Source organism: Eurosta solidaginis, chromosome X (genome assembly GCF_040869045.1).
Source record: "Eurosta solidaginis isolate ZX-2024a chromosome X, ASM4086904v1, whole genome shotgun sequence".
Taxonomy (NCBI): Eukaryota; Metazoa; Arthropoda; class Insecta; order Diptera; family Tephritidae; genus Eurosta; species Eurosta solidaginis.
The window spans coordinates 32,470,108-32,494,017 of record NC_090324.1 but is presented as its reverse complement, the minus strand read 5'-3'; the positions used below and the strand labels follow the sequence as shown (position 1 = coordinate 32,494,017).

General features: G+C 38.7%; 1 protein-coding gene across 27 annotated transcripts in view; it reads right to left on the bottom strand.

Annotated features, from left to right (window-relative positions):
* The window catches only part of zfh2 (Zn finger homeodomain 2), a 2,927,436-nt gene that overhangs the window by 1,421,282 nt on the left and 1,482,244 nt on the right, over nucleotides 1-23,910 (bottom strand). The window lies entirely within an intron of this gene.

Below are 23,910 nucleotides of genomic sequence, written 5' to 3'. Positions count from 1 at the left end.
ATATATAGTATATATCTCATACAACCGATTGTTCAGATAAGAAACTTTTCGCAATTTCTACCCCATTTTAACAGCTAGAAGCTTCAAATTTCACCAAATGCTTAAGTATATAGCATATATTGTTGTATGAAAAATCATAGAGATCGGTTGTATATATAGTATATATCTCATACAACCGATTGTTCAGATAAGAAACTTTGCGCAATTTCTGCCCCGTTTTAACAGCTAGAAGCTTCAAATTTCACAAAATGCTTACGTATATAGTGTTGAACTTTTGAAGTTTATAGTGTACTTAACGCTGTGGAAGTTTCCTCCGATCCAAGTAAAATCAATATACACATGTTTAAGTTCAATACAAAGTAGTTTTATTTAACACGAAATATAATACGAAGTTTATGTGTTGAAAGCAAAGAGAAGAAGCTAAAGATGTTGAATTCAAATTTGACAGCTTACAAGGTTGCATGAATATGTGAATTGTGAACAGAGTTGTATTTCAACACGCCCCCTCAATGAACATATTTATGCAATGAAAAAAATATTGTTATTTTAAACCCATTTCATTACAAAATTTTATATGACTAGGTTTAGCCAAGTTCTTTGTCAATATATCGGCGACCAAATTGCTGCTGCTACAATATTTCAAATCGATTTTCCTATCACGACAAGCATTTCTAACGTAGTGATATTTAATATCAATGTGTTTGCTACGAGAATGGTACACAGGGTTTTTTTACCAAATTCATTGCGCTCAGGTTGTCACCGTTAACGACGATTGTACGTGGACAATCAATTCTCATTTATCGTAACAACTGCTTTAAATAAACAGCTTCTTTTACTACAGATGTCATGGCCATGTACTCAGACTCTGTGCTACTAAGTGCTACAGTTTGTTGTTTCTTTGATTCATATGAGAATACTCCTCCAGCTATAATAACTGCATATCCTGTATAAGATTTCCGGTCAGTCGGATCTCCACCCCAGTCCGCATCAACAAAACATTCGATTTGCTTGCCAGTTTTGTGATACTTCAACTGTTTTTCCTGTGTTGCACATAGGTATTTTAATATACGCTTCCGTGCCGCTAAATGTTCGGTATGTGGATCCTTATTACGTTGCGCTAGTTTACATACAGAATGTAATATATCTGGTCGCGTGCATACCGCAAGGTACATAAGCGATCCTATAAGCGACTGATACTGCTTTTGATCTACACGCTTACAATTTTTGTTTTCGCAGTTCACTCTATGACCTGGGTCTAAAGGTATAGCAATCGGTCGACAATCTTCCGTACCAAATTCACGCAGAAGTTTTTTAATATGCCCTTTTTGGTTTATTGCAATGGCTCCAGTTTCGCCATTTCTATCGACTTCCATACTTAAAAAATTTTTAACTTGACCTTTGTCTACTACCTTTATTGCATTCGAGATCTTGTGCTTTATATCTTGCATATTTTGCCTATCTGAACATGCAATCAATAAGTCGTCTACATATACTGCCAAAATATTAATTTGACCCTCAATATTTTGAACATATACGCACGGTTCACTTTCACATGACTTGAAACCGATTCGCTTTAATATGACATCTAGTTTCATATTCCATTTCCTACCGGACTGTTTGAGTCCATACAAAGCTTTCTTAAGTTTTAAGCAATGGTTTGGAAAATGTTCATTAACAAACATTTCTGGTTGCGCCATGTAAATATCTTCAGACAATTCACTATTAAGGTAAGCAGTTGATACATCCATTTGATGTAAATGCAAACCGTACTCTGCCGCAAGTGCAAAAATTAATCTAATTGTACTATATCGTACAACCGGTGAAAACGTCTCATCGTAATTAACACCATATACTTGCGAACAACCCTTCGCAACCAATCTAGCTTTAAAGCGTTCAACACTACCATCTGTGTTTCTCTTTACAGTGAATACCCACTTATTTTTCACAACGCTTTGGTTTTTGGGAAGTTCCATTAAATCCCAAGTGTCATTATTTAATAGCGCACGATACTCTACCTGCATTGCATTAAGCCACTCTTCTGCTAATTCGCCAGACAATGCTTCTTCTACCGTGTTAGGTACCTTAACGTCATCAGCGCGCATAAAATTTAAAGTATTATATACCTTTTTTGGCCTACCGACCCCACCAGATCGAACTAATTTTGGTCTACCTGAACATCGCTTTGGTACAGCTGGTTCATCTTCTGCCGATTCAAATTCTGCATCGCTTACTTGCATACGCTCACTACTCTGATTGACATCTACCTCGTCTGCGCTTTTATTGCTATCATCACCATCTATTATTGGTATGTGTACATCGCTTGCTTTTGTATGCTCAACACTATGACTACCTGCCTCGTCAACGCTTGTGTTGTTAACATCAACATCCATATTTGGTATATATAACATCTGCTTACTGACATTGTTATGGTCATCTGAACATACTACTACATTTGATTGTTGATCCGCGTCTGCTGATTCTATGAAATAAACATCTCTACTTATAATTAGCTGTTTTGTTGTCCGATCAAACAAGCGATATGCTTTGGACGTATCTGAGTATCCAACCAATGTATACTCTTTGCCTTTAGGTTTAAATTTTTCAACCTGTCTTTTATCAAGCGCTATAGCGATGGATCCAAATTCCCGTATATGCGCCACTTTAGGTTTATGACCGTACCACGCTTCATAAGGTGTCATGGAATCTAATGCCTTTTTTGGTGAACGATTTCGTATGTATGCTGCAGTATGAACAGCCTCTGCCCATAGTGTCTCTTCTACATTTGCACCAATTAGCATACATCTTGACATTTCTATTAACGTACGGTTGTACCTTTCTGCCACCCCATTTTGTTGAGGCGTATAGGGCACCGTCAACTGCCTTACGATTCCATTGTCTTTTAAAAACTGGTCAAACGCATTGTTTACGAACTCTCTTCCATTGTCGCTCCTCAAAATTTTTAATTTTTTGCCTGTTTGCCGCTCTGCCATAGTTTTAAATTCTTTGAACTTATCAAACACTTCGTGTTTGTGCCGCAAAAAATAAACAAATACGTAACGAGTATTGTCATCGATGAAGGTTAATAAATATTTCGCACCACCAATTCATGCTTTGTTTACCGGACCACAAACGTCGGTGTGCACCAAACCCAAAATATCAGCTGCTCGATTTTCTGTATTGGTATATGGACGTTGACTGCATTTGCCTGTCATGCACACAGCACAACTAATACTTGTTGGTATGTTAATCTTACAGCCATGAACCATTTCTTTGTTTACCAATTCTCGCAGGCTTGCGAAATTTAAGTGGCCGAAACGTTTGTGCCATCTCATACTTTCATCAATAACCCCTTTTGAAAGAAACAATTTGTTTTTATTTAAATCGAATAAATATAGATCACTTATCTTTTGTGCACGTAATATTATTCCTCCGTGCTCATTGATTATCTCTGCTGTGTCGCCTTTGAATTTCACAACATAGCCTCTGTTAACAGCCTTCGCTACTGATATGAAGTTGCACTGCAAACCCGGTACATACAGCACATCCACAAGTGTGACGTCGAACTTTTTTGTTTTCAATCGAACTTCTCCTTTGTCGGCCGCTAACATTCTGTTGTCGCCTGCTAGCATGATTGATTCCTCACAAGCTTCAAACTTATTGAACATGTCGCGGTCGCAACATAAATGTGAAGAAGCTGTCGACGCACCATACGTGACTCTGTAAAATGTTATTGTTGACTGCTGCAAACAACCCGTTGTTGTTTTTGTTGTTCTGTTGCGAACTTTCTCGTTGTTTCTGCTTACACTGAGCAGCGAAATGTCCCTTCTTTCCACAGCTGAAGCATTTCAAATTTGATAACCGTCCGAAGTTTTTGCTTTTGCTTGCGTTAGCAACGCTGCCATTTGACTTTTCTTTCGAAGAATTCTGTTTACTGGCGCATGCATACTCTTGTGCAACGAATGCTTGCACGCTACTTCCAGCACACTCCGAATTATATGATTTTCGTCTTTAGCCTTCTTCTATTAGCTTTACTTTTACAGCATCAAGCTTTGGTAAGTCGTCTCGTGATTCCAGTGCCACAACAAAGTTTTCATATGATCTTGGTAGACTTGCAAGTAGCATAATTACCAACAACTCCTCTTGCACTACTACACCAATTTCCGCAAGTTTTTCTGCATTAGATGTGAATTTGCAAATATATTGCTGAACATATTCTCCGTCGTTCATACGTGTACTAAGTAATTGTTTGAACAATGTTACTTTTCTTACGGAACCTTTTGGACGATGTACTTTTTCCAAGCAATTCCACGAATCACTTGCTGTGCTGCAACTTTTTACATGTTGAATTTGCATGGGCGTTATGCTAAGGATTATTGTAGCCTTAACCTTCTCGTCTTTTGCTTTCCAAAGCAACACATCCTTTTCGTCAGCATCTGTTCCCGGACACACCAGTTCTCCGCTCACAACGGACCACAGATCTTGATGAATAAGAACGCTCTTGAGTTGTAAACTCCACGAGTCATAATTTAACTCATTTAATTTATCAATGTTGAACATTGATGACGCCATCTCGATTTCACAATTTTTAATGAAAAAACGCAATTCTACTTGGACAGCAGGAATTTGCACCTGGGTCCATAACCTGTTGAACTTTTGAAGTTTATAGTGTACTTAACACTGTGGAAGTTTCCTCCGATCCAAGTAAAATCAATATACACATGTTTAAGTTCAATACAAAGTAGTTTTATTTAACACGAAATATAATACGAAGTTTATGTGTTGAAAGCAAAGAGAAGAAGCTAAAGATGTTGAATTCAAATTTGACATCTTACAAGGTTGCATGAATATGTGAATTGTGAACAGAGTTGTATTTCAACATATAGCATATATTGTTGTCTGAAAAAAACATAGAGATCGGTGGTATATATATTATATACTTCATATAAACTCTCATTTTTGCCCCTTTTTTACGGCTAGAAGCTTCAAAATTCATCAAATTTCATCAAATAGTTACGTTTACGTCATATATTTTTGAAATACCTGATTCGTAGTCATAGTTTTTACATGCAGACCACAAAAAACGTGAAGCTTTGCATCCTCACACAGATTACCTACCTATTTTTATACCTTTCATGAAAATGAAATGGTATATTAATTTCGTCACGAAACCGAAAATTGTAAGTCCTTAAAGGAAAATAGATAGACCCACCATTAAGTATACCGAAATAATCAGGTTGAAGAGCTGAGTTGATTTAGCCATGTCCGTCTGTCCGTCTGTCCGTCTGTCTGTTTGTATGCAAACTAGTCCCTCAATTTTTGAGATATCTTGATAAAATTTGGTGAGCGGGTGTATTTGGGTGTCCGATTAGACATTTGTCGGAACCGACCGGATCGGACCACTATAGCATATATCCTCCATACAACCGATTTTTCAGAAAAAGAAGATTTTTGTAATATCTTACCCAATTTAACAGATTGAAGCTTCAAACTTCACCATATACTTTCGTATATTGAACATATTGTTGCCTGAAAAAATTGATGAGATCGGTCGTATATATAGTATATATCCCCCACAACCGATTGTTCAGATAAGGAACTTTTCGTAATTACTGCCCCATTTTAAGAGCTAGAGGCTTCAAATTTCAACGAATGCTTAGGTATATAGCATATATTGTTGTATGAAAAAATCATAAAGATCGGTGGTATATATAGTATATATATGGTGGTATATATAGTATATATCTATAGTATATATATATATATATATATATATATATAGTATATATATATATATATATATATTTTCGCAAGTTTTAGCCCCATTTTAACAGCTAGAAGCTTCAAACTTCACCGAATACTTACGTATATAGCATATATTGTTGTCTGAAAAAATCATAGAGATCGGTTGTATATATAGTATATATCTCATACAACCGATTGTTCAGATAAGAAACTTTTCGCAATTTCTACCCCATTTTAACAGCTAGAAGCTTCAAATTTCACCAAATGCTTAAGTATATAGCATATATTGTTGTATGAAAAATCATAGAGATCGGTTGTATATATAGTATATATCTCATACAACCGATTGTTCAGATAAGAAACTTTGCGCAATTTCTGCCCCGTTTTAACAGCTAGAAGCTTCAAATTTCACAAAATGCTTACGTATATAGCATATATTGTTGTCTGAAAAAATCATAGAGATCGGTGGTATATATATTATATACTTCATACAAACTCTCATTTTTGCCCCTTTTTTACGGCTAGAAGCTTCAAAATTCATCAAATTTCATCAAATAGTTACGTTTACGTCATATATTTTTGAAATACCTGATTCGTAGTCATAGTTTTTACATGCAGACCACAAAAAACGTGAAGCTTTGCATCCTCACACAGATTACCTACCTATTTTTTATTTTATATTTATCTTAAAAATCGTTTCGATATGTTCAAATTTCACTAAATGCTTACGTGAATAGCATATATTGTTGTCTGAGAAAATCATAGATACCAGTGGTATATATAGTATATATCCCATACAACCGATTGTTCAGATAAGAAACTTTGCGCAATTTCTTCCCCATTTTAACAGCTAGAAGCTTCAACTTTCACCAAATGCTTACGTGTATAGCATATATTGTTGTCTGAAAAAATCATTGAGATCGATGGTATATATTGTATATATCTCATACAACCGATTGTTCAGTTAAGAAACTTTGCGCAATTTCTGCCCCTTTTTAACAGCTAGACGCTTCAAATTTCACCATATGCTTACGTATATAGCATATATTTTTGTCTGAAAAAATCATAGAGATCGGTGGTATATATATTATATACTTCATATAAACTGTCATTTTTGCCCCTTTTTTACGGCTAGAAGCTTCAAAATTCATCAAATTTCATCAAATAGTTACGTTTACGTCATATATTTTTGAAATACGTGATTCGTAGTCATAGTTTTTATATGCAGACCACAAAAAACGTGAAGCTTTGCATCCTCACACAGATTACCTACCTATTTTTTATTTTATATTTATCTTAAAAATCGTTTAGATATGTTCAAATTTCACTAAATGCTTACGTGTATAGCATATATTGTTGTCTGAGAAAATCATAGATACCAGTGGTATATATAGTATATATCCCATACAACCGATTGTTCAGATAAGAAACTTTGCGCAATTTCTTCCCCATTTTAACAGCTAGAAGCTTCAACTTTCACCAAATGCTTACGTGTATAGCATATATTGTTGTCTGAGAAAATCATAGATACCGGTGGTATATATAGTATATATCCCATACAACCGATTGTTCAGATAAGAAACTTTGCGCAATTTCTTCCCCGTTTTAACAGCTAGAAGCTTCAAATTTCACCAAATGCTTACGTGTATAGCATATATTGTTGTCTGAAAAAATCATAGAGATCGGTGGTATATATATTATATACCCCATATAAACTCAATTTTTGCCCCCTTTTTACGGCTAGAAGCTTCAAAATTCATCAAATTTCATCAAATAGTTACGTTTACGTCATATATTGTTGAAATACATGATTCGCAGTCATAGTTTTTACACCCAGACCACAAAAAACCAGAAATTTTGCATCCTCACACAAAGTACCTACCTGTTTTTATACCTTTCATGAAAATGAAATGGTATATTAATTTCGTCACGAAACCGAAAATTGTAAGTCCTTAAAGGAAAATAGATAGACCCACCATTAAGTATACCGAAATAATCAGGTTGAAGAGCTGAGTTGTTTTAGCCATGTCCGTCTGTCCGTCTGTCCGTCTGTCCGTCTGTCTGTTTGTATGCAAACTAGTCCCTCAATTTTTGAGATATCTTGATAAAATTTGGTGACCAGGTGTATTTGGGTGTCCGATTAGACATTTGTCGGAACCGACCGGATCGGACCACTATAGCATATATCCTCCATACAACCGATTTTTCAGAAAAAGAAGATTTTTGTAATATCTTACCCAATTTAACAGATTGAAGCTTCAAACTTCACCATATACTTTCGTATATTGAACATATTGTTGCCTGAAAAAATTTATGAGATCGGTCGTATATATAGTATATATCCCCCACAACCGATTGTTCAGATAAGGAACTTTTCGTAATTACTGCCCTATTTTAAGAGCTAGAGGCTTCAAATTTCAGCGAATGCTTTCGTATATAGCATATATTGTTGTCTGAAAAAATCATAAAGATCGGTGGTATATATAGTATATATATGGTGGTATATATAGTATATATATATATATTTTCGCAAATTTTAGCCCCATTTTAACAGCTAGAAGCTTCAAATTTCACCGAATATTTACTTATATAGCATATATTGTTGTCTGAAAAAATCATAGAGATCGGTTGTATATATAGTATATATCTCATTCAACCGATTGTTCAGATAAGAAACTTTTCGCAATTTCTACCCCATTTTAACAGCTATTAGCTTCAAATTTCACTGATTGCTTACGTATATAGCATATATTATTGTCTGAAAAAATCATAGAGATCGGTTCTATATATAGTATATATCTCATACAACCGATTGTTCAGATAAGAAACTTTTCGCAATTTCTACCCCATTTTAACAGCTAGAAGCTTCAAATTTCACCAACTGCTTACGTGTATAGCATATATTGATGTCTGAAAAAATCATTGAGATCGGTGATATACATAGTATATATCTCATACAACCGATTGTTCAGATAAGAAACTTTGCGCAATTTCTGCCCCGTTTTAACAGTTAGAAGCTTCAAATTTCACAAAATGCTTTCGTATATAGCATATATTGTTGTCTGAAAAAATCATAGAGATCGGTGGTATATATATTATATACTTCATATAAACTGTCATATTGACCCCTTTTTTACGGCTAGAAGCTTCAAGATTCATCAAATTTCATCAAATAATTACGTTTACGTCATATATTTTTGAAATACGTGATTCGTAGCCATAGTTTTTACATGCAGACCACAAAAAACGTGAAGCTTTGCATCCTCACACAGATTACCTACCTATTTTTTATTTTATATTTATCTTAAAAATCGTTTAGATATGTTCAAATTTCACCAAATGCTTACGTGTATAGCATATATTGTTGTCTGAGAAAATCATAGATACCGGTGGTATATATAGTATATATCCCATACAACCGATTGTTCAGATAAGAAACTTTGCGCAATTTCTTCCCCATTTTAACAGTTATAAGCTTCAAATTTCACCGATTGCTTACGTATATAGTATGTATTGTTGTGTCAAAAAATCATAGAGATCGGTGATATATATAATATATATATGATGGTATATATAGTATATATATATAGTATATATATATTTTTTTTACGATTTCGGCCCCATTTTAACAGCTAGAAGCTTCAAATTTCACCAACTGCTTACGTGTATAGCATATATTGATGTCTGAAAAAATCATTGAGATCGGTGGTACACATAGTATATATCTCATACAACCGATTGTTCAGATAAGAAACTTTGCGCAATTTCTGCCCCGTTTTAACAGTTAGAAGCTTCAAATTTCACAAAATGCTTACGTATATAGCATATATTGTTGTCTAAAAAAATCATAGAGATCGGTCGTATATATATTATATACTTCATATAAACTGTCATTTTTGCCCCTTTTTTACGGCTAGAAGCTTCAAAATTCATCAAATTTCATCAAATAGTTACGTTTACGTCATATATTCTTGAAATACGTGATTCGTAGTCATAGTTTTTACACGCAGACCACAAAAAACCTGAAACTTTGCATCCTCACACAAAGTACCTACCCGTTTTTTATTTTATATTTATCTTAAAAATCGTTAAGGTATGTAGATCTGTTCACTATATATTTCTTATCTTATACATCCGATTATTCGGAGATTACGAACGGGATAAGAGTATTGTTCAGCCCCATTCATGAAAGGTATGAAGTCTTCGGCACAGCCGAAGACAGTCCCGTTCTTACTTGTTTTTACTTGATAACTTACTTTTTCTTTTCATTAAGGTAATCATTTTAATGAAAAGAAGATTGTGAGTCACAAAAAAAAAAGATCGCACAAAAAAAATGCAAAAATTAAATAATTTTAAAACAATTTAACAAAGAAACCAGCTATTTCCAGATCCGATTCAAACAAATGAATTAATAATAATCTTTTTTTTTTTGGTTAATCAATAATTAACAGATCTGTTATACGTACATGTGTCAAAAGATAAGGCACTTACCGATTCATCCTCCCTCCCCTGGACAGTTGATGGAGTATTGTCTGCTGAAGCTAGATTATTATTAGGAAGAAAACACTATCACTTTTTATTAGCACCTTTTCCTAACAACACCCATTTTCTTCTCTAGTAGTATATTTTCTGGGGCTTTTTGATCCGCTCACTCACCAACTGCGACTACCTTATTCGTTTCACAATAAATTTTCATTTTTGTTAGAAATATCTATATATCAAAAAAAAAATTTTTTTATAACAAGACTACAAGACTACAAGGTAAAAAAAAATGTTTTGCTGCTGCGCCTCCTGCACCTGGACGAAACTCCTGCCGATGTTAGGGACTCCAACTTCACATCTTGCCTCATTTTATTGAAGATTTTTTTTCCTCTCGTATGATATTCTTCTTGCTGTAGAGTTTTCACATCTAAAAACAGCAACTGAAATGCTTTGGTTATTATTATTTTTTGTACTAAGTTCGCAAAAATATATATATATTTTTTGTTTTTTTTTTTCTGAATTTATCTGTTTTTGTATAACTTTTCGCTTCACTTCCGTAGTTGTTTCTTAAGTTTCACTTGGTAAGTTTTAATTTTATTAACTTTTTAAAATTTTTAAAAATATTCACGCGGTGCCGGACGGGATTTTTAATGATTTTGTTTTTTTTCTTTACTTTTTTGCCGGACAACCGATCATGATTCAACTCCTTCAGCAACTGACTTGTCCAAATTTTTGTAATCCTTTTCCAAGTTCGGCAACCGCAGCAATTAAGTCGTTGGCTCTCGCTTCCCAAGGCCGTCGGTTCTATGTACCGGAGCGACTCGGGATTTTTCCCGACCAAGGACTGTCATTTCAGTGTAACCCCATTTAATTTGTTGCGTCCCTCCCACAAATTGTCATCCTCCCAGCAGCTCCTTGCAGCGGGACTGCTCCGGGAAGGTGTCGAACCAAATCCGGATCCGTCTCCTGACCCCGGTCCTGAGAAATGGTTTTGCTGCATCTACCGGATAAGAATCTTTTTAGGACGGTCATACCCTTGTCAGTGTGTCTCGTGTAAGGGATGGTTGCCTCGGACAGGTTGTTCAGGGCTAGACCCCAAAACCAGACGTCCACGTAACTTCTATAAATCTTTTGTGGCTCCTTGCTGTTCACGTCCTAGGACGTCCCGTAGTCTGCGTCTTAGCGCCCCGCCCCCCCCCCCCCCCCGCTACCTTCCAGCAGCCCCGCTGCTCAGCAAGCCACAGCAAGTACCCGCTCTTGCTCGCGCCCAACGGCGCCACCAACTCACACGGCTGCTCCCACTCATACCTACAATCTTCGTAGTAGAGTCGGGAGCAATGCCGAGCATCAGCCCCTGCCCCCGTCTTCTTCCCTCCTGTTTTCCGGCAGCAATTGTGTAGACTCTTAGTCCCTACCTCCTTTTGTACCGTTTGCCAGCACAGAATATATACGTTTGCGACATCCGCCTTATACAGATCCTGCCATGGGCGGTCCCACTTTCCTAGATGTTCTGGTCTCCGCGACGGCAACCCCCCGACGGGTTTCATTCCGCCATGTTGCCAGGCCGCATACCCAAATACACCGGGTACCCCAATGCCTACCCTAGGAAGTCTAGTCCCAGGGCCTCAACAGCTATCGCGTTCTGACCTTCCACAACCCAGGCGTAGTCACACGTCACTTACTCCCAGAGTGACAAAGTCTCCCCCTATGCACTTCAGAATTCTGCAGTTAAACTGTAATGGATTAACTGGGAAGATCACGGAGATAATCGACTTCATGAAGTAGCACAACAACCGCATTGCTGCGATTCATGAGACTAAACTCACAACAAGATCTGAATTGCAGATTTGTTCTGGGTATAATGTCCACAGAAAAGATCGCGAGAGCGGAAATGGAGGCGGCCTCGCGTTTATCAAACACCACAATGTGCAATATCATATATTTGATCCCGACATCGACCGCAGGGACAGTGTCTAAGAACGTCAAGGATTATCTGTCCGTCGGGCGATGCAAATCTAGAAATCATCAACATCTACATCCCTCCTGTCACCTGTTGCCCCAGTGGATACCGCCCTGATATCAGCGGCGTACTCACTGGAAACAATCGCATTATCTTAGGCGATTTCAATGCCCATCACGATCTATGGCATTCAAACTTGCGGGTGGACAGTGGGGATGAGATGTTAGCGGATCAAATAGAAGAAACGAAGTTCTGCACTATAAACGGAGACGCCCCCACACGTATGGTGGGAAGCTGTCACAGTTCGCCGGATATTTCAATCGTGAGCGCAGAACTCGTAAACTGCGTCAACTGGCAGCCGATGGTAACATTGACATCCGACCACCTGCCTATGCTTCTTTCGCTCGAGCGTCCCGCCGACTTAATCGTCGCAGAAAAACGCACTTTCATTAACTTTAAAAAAGGAAAGTGGGACGAATACAAATCCTTTACAGACAACTGCTTTGCTGCCCTCCCTATCCCAACTGATGCCCGCCAAGGGGAGCGTGCTTTCCGCAAAGTCACTGAATACGCCTCGGCTCGTTTCATTCCCACCGGTAGAATTCCCGAAATTCGGCCCCACTTCCCGGCAGAGGTCGCAAGTTTAGCGAGAGAACGTGACCTTATAAGATAGCTCGATCCCGGTGACCCCCAAATAAGGGATATAAGCCAACGCATCAGATTTCTTGTGGATGAACACAAGCGGGCGAAATGGGAGGAGCACCTAAGCGGTTGTAACCTCTCTGACGGTGTAGGAAAACTTTGGTCCACTGTAAAGTCCCTATCGAATTCGTCTAGCCACAATGACAAAATTTCCATCGCCTTTGGCGACAAAGTGCTGTCGGATGCGAAAAAATGCGCGAGCGCTTTCTGCCGACAATACATAATACATTCTACTGTCTACAAAAATAGACGGAGGGCCAACAGACACGCACGTAAACCTAAGTTCAGCGCGTCACCAATTACCATCACCGCCAAAGAGGTTGAGGATGCCATTGGTCATGCTAAACCATCCAAAGCAGTGAGCCCAGACGGCATAGTTATGCCGATGCCTAAAAGCCTAGGGAAAGAGGGTTTCAAATATTTAGCACACGTCTTCAACCTGTCTCTTTCCATCTTTGTTATACCCGGAAAATGGAAAATGGCCAAGGTGGTCCCGCTACTAAAGCCTGGGAAACCAGCTAACATAGGAGAGTCATATCGCCCGATATCTCTCCTATCGCCAGTAGCAAAGACGCTTGAAGCAATTTTGCTCCCCTATTTCCAAGCAAATTTGCAGCTAGCCTGTCATTAGCATGGCTTCAGGAAACTCCATAGCACTACCACCGCGCTAAATGCCATTAGCACCCAGATAAATTGCGGTTTAAATCAAAACCCCCATCGTAGAACAGTACTCGTAGTTCTAGACCTATCAAAAGCTTTTGATACGGTCAACCATGGCACGTTACTGCAAGACCTGGAAGGCTCTACCCTTCCCACATGTCTTAAAAGATGGACCGCAAATTATATGGGTGGTCGGCAGGCATCGGTGCAATTCAGAAACGAAATATCAAAGCCAAGAAGAATTAAACAAGGGGTGCCACAGGGTGGTGTCCTATCCCAATTTTGTTTAATTTTTACATATCAAAACTACCTTCGCCACCGGAAGGAGTTACTATCGTTTCTTACACCGATGATTGCACAATAATGGCCAGAGGCCCGGGCCCACAGATCGATGAGCTTTGCAACAGAATAAACGGCTACCTCCCTGATCTCTCCAGTTTTTCGCCTGGCGAAACCTGGCATTATCACCGACTAAATCTTCCGCGACCTTATTTACAACATGGACGTCCCAAATGTCGACCATTTTGAACATCTACTTCGATGGCACTATAATACCGACTGTCCTACACCCCAAAATCTTGGGTGTGACGTTTGATCAGGATCTACATTTTGGTGAGAACGCAGCCGCAATTGTTCCGAAAATCCAGAGCCGTAATAAAATCCGCATATCTCTTGCTGGCAGTACTTGGGGAAAGGCAAAGAAATGCTCATTACCACATCCAAAGGAATTGGCTACCCTTTTGCGTGCTACGCGTCCCCTATATGGTCGCCAAGCCTAAAAACTACCCACTGGAAGAAGCTACAGGCCTGCCAAACTACTGCGCTCAGAACCGCCACGGGCTGTCTTCTTATGTCCCCAGAACACCATCTACATAATGAGGCGAGAATACTTCCCATCAGGGAGAGAAATGAGATGCTAACCAAACAGTTCCTTTTGAATACCCAGAAAACTGGGCATCCCAACAGACATCTGATTGATGGGCCAGCACCGCCTAGGGACTTAAGGAGTCATCTCCGTAAGCATTTTGAGGAAATACGGCACATGAGAACTCAGCTGTATGAAGCAAAAAAACACAAGCGGGTCCTTGGTGAACTCCACAAACAGGCGTTGGAACTTTATGCCGGGAATTGCCCGGTGAATCCTGTACTCAGGGAACAGTACCCAAAACTTGCGGAAGGGGAACGCATACTCCCCAAGGAAACGCGACTCACTCTGGCTCAACTTCGTTCTAGATACTGTAACAGGTTAAACTCTTACATATCCAGAATCAACCCCGATATACAAAATGTATGCCCCGCTTGCAATGTGTCCCCACATGACACCATACTTCCCGCTGTTATTTTAATAAGCAATCTCTCACGTAATTTCTGCAACATTTTCCTACAAAACTCCCACAGTATAAGCCCTGCTGTTATGATGCCTGTTAACATCCGTTCCCACTTCTGTTATTAGAATTTATGTTCGAAATTATTATTTTAACATTAACTTGAACTTCGAAACTGATCATATGTTATTAAACCACGCTCTCTATTTGGACATGCCCTGTTAACATACTAAAGGTTTGCTATACCACCTACTAATAAACGAGAATCATTTCTTATGGCTACCGGAAATACAATGCTTATAACCGGCGGAAATCAGTCGAACCTCACAACACAGATCGTTTGCTCCAGCCGATATGAATACACAGAGAGAAAAGGGTCTGAAGGCACTAGATTCATAATCTTTGAGTATAAAATTACCATACCAGGGAGAGTTCAAATATGATATTATAACTGCGACTAATTACCGCAAATCTTTTGCATGATATGTTCCTACAACTTTGCCATTTAGGTCTTCTAAAAGGTAATAGCAATTTCCCTTCACGGCCTTAACCCTCGCTTTTACCCAAGTAGGTGCTAGCTTAGCATTAAAGTTTTTGATTAGATTGCTCTGTGCAAAGTTTCGACGCGTTACTATTTGACCCACTTGAAAACTCTAATCCGACTGCGTAGATTAAACGAGTTGGCGTTTTGGAGTTGGATTTTCTCCAGATTTTTCTTTATTACTTACCTTATTAACTGAAAATTGTCGCTACGCTCCAGTTTTATCGTATTGTCACTAAGCAGATTCAGATTCCGCAGAAGGCGTGTGTAATCATGTGCTGTCCAAACACTGCGAAATACGGCGTATAACCTAAAGATTGGTGCAAGCTGTTTCGGAGCGCACAATTAATGCATCCCAATCTCGCTGATCTTTTCGTATATAACTTCTTAGGGCTTCGTTGATGGATCTGTTAACTCGCTCAGGGGCATTCGACTGAGGAGAATAAAAATCTTTTGTGATGTGGGAAACACCATATTTTTGCAAAAAATGCTCAAACTCTTCACTTTTAAACTCGCTACCATTGTTGGTTACGACACTTTCGGGAATACCAAAACAATCAAAAGTATTTTCTTGCAAATATTCTATTATTAAATTCGTTGTAAATTTCTTTACGGGCTTCAAAAATACGAACTTCGTGGGATGATCAAGTACAATAAGCAAGCCAATGTTACCCTTTTTGGAACGAGGAAATGGTCCTATCAGATCCATATATACAATTTGAAAAGGCCTATCTGAAACAATTTGCTACCCCATTGGTGGCCTTAATGGCTTTGATGGTGTTTTCGACGTTTTACAGCTCTCGCAGATACGTAGTCGGGTATCTGTGTTACCATGCCGGGCCAATAGAACCGCCGTCTAACACGTTCTCACAGTTTTTGCTATCCCGCCATATGCTGCTGATGGTTGCTCGTGGGAAGCAGAAATCAAATTGTGACGTAATTCTGTAGGCACATATAATATCCAAGCATTATCATCAGTATCGCTGTTACCAGTTGCGAATTCTGTACGACGATATATGTACCCATCAATGGTTTGGAAGTCAGGCAAATTTGAGGACTGAAACCGAAGTTTTAACTCCTCATATTCAGGCGAGTTGAAGGCATCGGAGCCTAAATCAATTTCCGGTAGCACTGGAAGTTCTATTACATTAATTTCGGATTCTGGCATCTCCTCATACATTCTAGACAGGGCATCCGCGATTACGTTCTCACTTCCTTTTTTGTGCCTAATTGAAAAGTTGAAACTTTGCAGTTTTATGGCCCATCTCGCTAGTCTCCCACTAAGATCCCTTTGTTGCATGAGCCAATGCAAACTAGCATGGTCGGTCACAACTTTAAATTCCATCCCTTCAACATACATTATAAACTTTTTTATTGCAAAAACAACGGCTAGACACTCAAGCTCTCTCACTGAGTAATTCCGCTGGGCTTTGTTCAGCTTCGGTGACATGTATGCTAGAGGTCGTTCTTGACCGTTCTCATCTTCCTGTAGCAAACATGATCCTACTCCTACCTGACTAGCATCACATTGTAAAATGAAAGGTTTATTATAGTTAGGGTGTATTAATATAGGTGCTGAAGTCAGTTTTTCTTTTAGGTCCTCAAATGCTTGCTGGGCCTCTGAAATCCACACAAACTGTTTTTTCTTGGAGAGTAACTCGGTTAAATGAGACGTAGTTGAAGCATAATCATCGATAAATCTTCTGTACCATCCGGTCATGCCAAGGATTTTCCGAAGTTGGCGTACAGTCTTTGGAGTAGGATATGTCTGAATCGCAGAAGTGTCTTCTTTGTCTACCTGGAGAGATCCGTTCCCCACTACAAAACCTAAATGGTTGACTTGGCTTAGACAAAATTTACTATTTCGATTATTAATAGTCAAGCCAGCTTTTCGCAATAATGCGTAGGCTTCGGACAAGCGAACAAAATGTTCATTAAATGAAGACGACACTACTAATAAATCATCCAAATATACGAAAACGTGATTTTTCAAGTTTTATGGTATCATTTTATCCATAAGTCTATACATAGTTTGTGGCGCGTTGCACAATCCCAAAGGCATCCTTTTGAATTGGTACAGTGGCCTGTTAGGAACGGTAAAGGCAGTATTTTCCCGTGATTGCTTTTCAATTTGCCACAATGCATATTTCAAGTCGATCTTGGAAATATAAGAACGGGCCTACTAGCAATCCCTCAATAATTGGAATGGGATATGCATCCTTTAACGTTACCTCGTTTATTTGCGCGAATCTAAGCAGAACCGAACCTTTCCAGGTTTGCCAATTAACACTCCAAGTGAAGACCACGCTGAACTTGGAGCTTCTTCTATCACTCCTAGTTCCAACATTTTATCTATTTCCTGGCATAGCATTTTCCCTACGGCTGGAGATATCGGATAAAAGCTATGCTTTATGGGTTTTGCATCTCCTGTGTCTATGACATGCTCCACTAAATTGGTTAATCCCAGCACCTCTCTCTCGAAGTTCGGAAAAGATTCTATTATAATATCTAGTTGCTTTTGTTTCTGGGTATTCAGAGACGCCACTCCCTCGGAATTAGTTTCTAATGTATTCATGTGACCGCATTGGGTCTCAATCTTAACTTTTATATCGAACTCATCCCAAAAATCGATACAATTACGCTTTTATTCGCGCCGCTATCTAATAATGCTAACACATTTTCACCTTTAATATTAATTTGTAAGGCCTAATGTTGGAGATTTTATACACAATAGCTGAGATGGTGAATTTTCGTAAACGCTTCTTTTTAGCCCAGAAATTCTTCATTCATCGTGCCGAACGAGAAGCAATTTTTGGTGGTGCTGAGAAAATTACAGCGCGACGCTGGTTGTACTCGGCTAACCGGACATGAAAAGGACTTATTGGAGTTAATTTTGGCTGACAAGATGGCCTGGGAATCATGTCGTTTGTGTTAGCGAGAATTATGCTCTTATTTACATTCGAGGCTGGTGGTTCGGATACCCCCTTCTGCGGACATCCTGATTCGAGTTTTCCGCACCGCGATTACATTTTGGGTTGTAGGTTTGTAAGTATCTGGTTTCCCACAACCATAACAAAATATTCATCGCATTGGGTTGGTGCAATCTTGATACCTATGGCCCATCACTTCGCAATTCCAACACTTCAGATTTTCCGCTGATATTTCGGCAACATCCGCTGAGCCGGTTGTATGCGGATCAATGCGCTCCTGAATTTCCTCTGCAATTTCAGATATGTTTCTTCTAGCGGGGGAAGTTTCGGATAGGGGCACTATTAGCAAATTAGCTATGAAGTGCTCATGCTTGGGGCATTCTCTTCGAAGCATAGATAAGTTGGTTATGTCCGAAGCCTATCATTCATTGTTAACAACTCGTCTAAAAATTGCTCAAATGGTTCTTTGGTTCTCTATTTGCGTCTACGTATATTTTCATTTCGATCGTAGTCGCTCAACTGGTCCTTCAATTTTTGCCTTAATCCTTCACGAATCTCCTCCCAATTCAGTCGATCAGTTTTCCGGTGATGCTTGCAAAACCAAGCTTCCGCATTGTCTGCAAAAAGCATGTGGACATATCGACACAATACATTAAAATCTCCGTTCAAAGATTGACGTGTTAACGCATTCACTCGATATATAAAATCCTCCACCGACATATCATTTGGCTTACCCGTGAAACGTATACGCCAATTGAAAATCATACTTGAGATCTTATTAGCCAGTAAATTGCTCGTCAGGGGCGAAGGTTCACTATTACGGTACGGTCAGCTGGGCTGCTCCTCCTAATCAAGTGACACCCCCTGTGGCCGCCTTGGGGGTTCTTGGGTGGATTGGCGATAGCGATTCTCTCCTACATTTAATTGTCCCAAGAGAGTGCTCAAATCACTACCGATGTATGCGGTTATTTGTTCGCGAAAGCCAGTCAGAATTTCCTGAATCATGTTTCGAACTCTAGAATAATCTACATTACTGGTTGACATAGGAGCAGTAGCAGTCAATCTGTGGTCATGTCTAGGTGAACTATATGCGTTCGGTCTGTTTAAATCAGTGCCAGTGGTTCGAAGTGCCTGTGTTATTGATCGAGTTGCTACTCTATTTCGGGATATAGCTCCTCCTCTGGCTCGGAATGAAGTAGTTGCTGGTGACGCTGTCACCTCCGCTACGCCAGTAGGGCTTTGTACATCGGACATGGTTACTGGTTCCCTGCAAGAAGGACAAGAGGCATTCATCTGTGAATATGTGTTTGCAAGGAGTCTCAACACGATCCTTCGTCACACCTTCGCTACAAATGGTGCATATCATTTCTTTGGCTGCGTTAGTAAAATTCAATTCCTCATTGCTATGTCTCACCGCCAAACTTAATTACTAGTATTTATTTTTATTTGTGTTTATATTTATTTATGTTTTTATTCTTAATTGTAGTTATTTGGTTTTCGAGATAAATCCGTGCACTACGAAATTTTCGTTATAAGTATGTTATTTCCAAAAAAAAATCCAATCCATTTATCACCTTGCTTGAAAACGAGTCGATTTACTTATTTGTAACGTTGTGAAAAATAGTTGATATGCACACCGTTTATTATTATTGGCGAACGTAGAGTTATTTGTTTAGTGATGATCGTTTGAGGTTTACGTATCTTAGATTTATTATACGTTTACTTATTTTGATTTTTTCTCTTTATATATTTATTTTTCTTTTCCTTTTACAAAAAAAAATTATTATCGTGATAACATATTTGTGGCATCGGAGTCTTACATGTGCTTCAGTACATATATGTACGTACTACCGGTTGAACTCAACCTTGCAACAAAATGACAGTGCAAAAATTTAATTATTTAATGGCTGCGATTTCAAGTTTGGAAAAGAGACGAGAGTCTAGTCATCAACTAAAGCAACCTCTAGCCACTTAATCCAAAAAAAACAAAAAAAAACAATATCAAGCTGTACAATTCGTGAATAATCTACCAAGATAACCCAGTAGAAAAAATCTATAACGATGCCCGATATAAATTTACGGAAACCAATAAAAGGTTTTATCAAACTTTGTTCGGGTATGACTTCGACATTAGCCAATGTCATCTACTTCTCCGAGCAAAGCATGCAAAAACTTCCACTGATCTAAGGTTTACCGGTTCACATCCGAAATAATCCAAATGATGACAACCCAAGGCAAAATCTTTAGGAAAACAAAAGAAGGGTTAAACTGCGTTAAAATAAAATAAAAAAATGTAATCAGCTGCAGAACATACTAAAATTTAAAAAAAAAATCTTATAAAGTTCACCGGTTCACATCCGAAATAATTCAGATAATGACAATCCAAGGCAAAATATTTTATGTGATCAAGAAAAATTGAATAAACTACCAAGAAAACTTTGATGAACTCTTAACCTTCTCTGGCCCCACGATGGGCGCCATTTTAAGTAATGAACCAATCGCATCATGCCTCCGTTGGCTCCCACATAGTGCATCATCTGTAAGTTTGGCTTTTCTTCGCCAACCATTTTTTTTCCACTTTTTCATACTCACGCTTGCTCGTGGGTGTGCAGCCCAATGCGCACACAAACTCACCAATTATTTTGTTTCCTTGTGTTTTTAATCAATAGAATTTATTTAGTTTTGTTCGTAAGGTATGTGTATGTTCTTTTATTTAAACCTTTAATTCCCTTTGTATTTGCACCCTTAGATTTAGTTTCTTCTCCACTCAGTATAATTTTGATTTTTTTTAGTTCTTTTATTAATTGTATTTAAGAGTCGGTCGTTTAACTTAAAACTGTCTGATACATCCACGCTGCGTTGCCATTTTTCCCTATCGCTGAATGCCATTTCCACTGCTGAGTGCAATTGGCATTGCTGTTCAGCAACAGCTGACGGCGATGCCACTTGCACGCAGGGGTGTGTTTTGTTGCGTAAAGGCGGGCAACGCAGTGCGGTTATACCACCCTTCCTTAGAAAAAGAAGAATCTGACAAGTTGATCAGATTTGTCATATTCTTCTTGTTCCTATGACTTTTAAATTGTTTTGGTTGAATTAGTTCAATCAGAACAATTTTTTCTTTTACATATTAAATTTTGTTAATATTAATGCAATTACTTACATGTAATTTGTTTTCTAATTTCTATTGCACTAAATTAATGTATTATATATATTTATTACAAATAGTGCGTGCATATTAAATTTTTGTTTTTGTATATTAATATAAATTTTAATTTGATATTTCATGCTTCGATAACATAGTAATGAAAATTTAAAATTAGTTACAAGCTAGTTTGTAAATTTGTATGAGAAAAAAAATTTCAGTTTACCTTATTGATTCGGTTTTTGTGAACGGTTTTTTTCTTTTTATTTATTTCATCTAAAACCGTGACATTAACTCCATCAATTTTTGTGACTATATATGGCCCTTGGTAAATGCTTTCATGTTTATTTCTAGGTTCTTTTTTCTTTGTTTATATTAATAGCTAACGGACGCGCCATTTTATCATATAGGTCCTTATTTTTAATTTTATGTTTATTAATTAAATCTTTTGCTATTTTATGCGTTTTTTGTAGTCTATATTTTACTTCTTTTGCATAATTTCCAACATTGTAAATTGGATCGATTTGTTCCTTTTGAACTTCATTTGGTAAGGTAACATTTCTTCCGAATACTAATTCGTATGGAGTAAATCCATTATCAAAAACTGTACTAGGAGTCGTATTATGCAAAAATGTAAAATATTTCAAATAAACGTCCCATTCGGGGAAGTTATCATTTAGAAAAGCTCGTAAATATTCATTAAACACCCGATGATTTCTTTCAATTGTACCTAGGGTTTCATGATGGTAAGCTGGAAAAATTATGTTCGATTTTTAGGAGTTAGTTAATTCAGAGAAAATTTCATTTTTATATTCGGTTCCTAAATCGGTTTTAATTGATTTCATTATGCTGAACAAATGCGTGGTGGCAACGGCGCGCACCCACGTATTTGTTAAATAATAGTTAAGGCGAAAAAAGGGGGAAGAAAATAAAAACACCAAAAGGATTTCGTATTAATAAAAAGAATTCACAAAGTGCTTTTATTTATATAAATACAACAAGTGTTAAGAAACGGTTTAACAAATGTTGTGGAAAATGATATATATGTGATAGTAATTTTGAAAAGTTGAACTTACGTGAACGGGCGACTACGTGTTCCTTTGCTGGCTGCTAGATTAAAAGAGGACGAGCCTCTTTGCGACATGAGCCGATGAACCCGAGATACAGCTCCTTCGCTGGGTTTCCCGGCAACAAAGTTGCTATACCGCGGGCTCACAGCGGTAAAACTCTAAGATACATGCGTACTACCACTCACACATGCCTGTGTGTATTAGTGATCACAAGCATGCATATGTGGTAGTAAACGAAGAAAATTATGTTACGAGGGAGGGGAGATATATTTAGGCCTGTGGCCTAAACATACCGGCCCCCTTGCCGTAAGCAACAAAGAAAACATTAAAAAAAAGGGATGCCACGTGATCGCACGTCCAGTAAGGCGCTAATGAAAGAACGCAGTGCAGATGCGGACTGCAAGCACTGCACGCCAGATGGTTGACCTTACGTTTCGCTCTCCTGTGGAAAAAGAAAAGAAATTATTAGATATACGTACGTGGTTTTAAATTCCGTGCATATTTACTCAAAGATATATAAGATGGCGCATGTGTGAGGCGTGGAAGTCGGATATTTATTTTTGGCAGGCTCCCGAGACCACCAACCCGAACACGGTCGGTTGGGTTAGGAGACCGCCAACTGTCGATGCCGGTGTACCGCTCACCATCATTTCGGCGTAAACGTCAGCGCCGAGTGTAAGCCGTATCGGTGATGAGCGGTAGAATTGCGGATCAGCCAGCCGCATGAACTCAAAGGGCGCGGCAATCTTGGGGTCCACATTGGACGGTGGACTCAAACGGAAATGGCTTTCGGCGACGGCTGCTTGGGTTGTTATGCGTGTCGACGCTCCGAATTTGCCGCGCAGTATGAGGGTGCATTGTCCATGCCCTTGGCGCTCCAATTGTAAGTCGCGTACCAGCTCCGCATCGACGATCGTGCTAGTGGCGCAGGGATCAATAATGGCCCGAACCAGGTGTAAATGCCCACGCGATTCGATTCGTACGATGGCCGTCGGCGCAATGGGCACGAAAGGCCGCATGATGGGCGATGGTGTGGCCTGGAGCAGCCGCCCTGTCCGGAAGCCTTCCGGAATGTCGCGCGTTAGCTTCATTCTACTTTGGGCTTCAAGAGAGTATGGCGTCGATTTCTTTCGTCGTTGCTGCCTTGCGACTTTGGACGATTTATCTGAGTTTCGATGGGATCCGACCTCACGGTGCCGCCAATTATTTTGTTGGTTTCGAGGTTTGTTTGCTTTCGCCGCGCTTTTTTCATGCTGTAACAGCGGCCGGAAACTGCGCATCCCATGATTTACCGTTGACGGTCTTGTCTCCGTTTTTGCCCGCTCTTCCTCCATTTTCGCTCTCTCTTCCTCCATT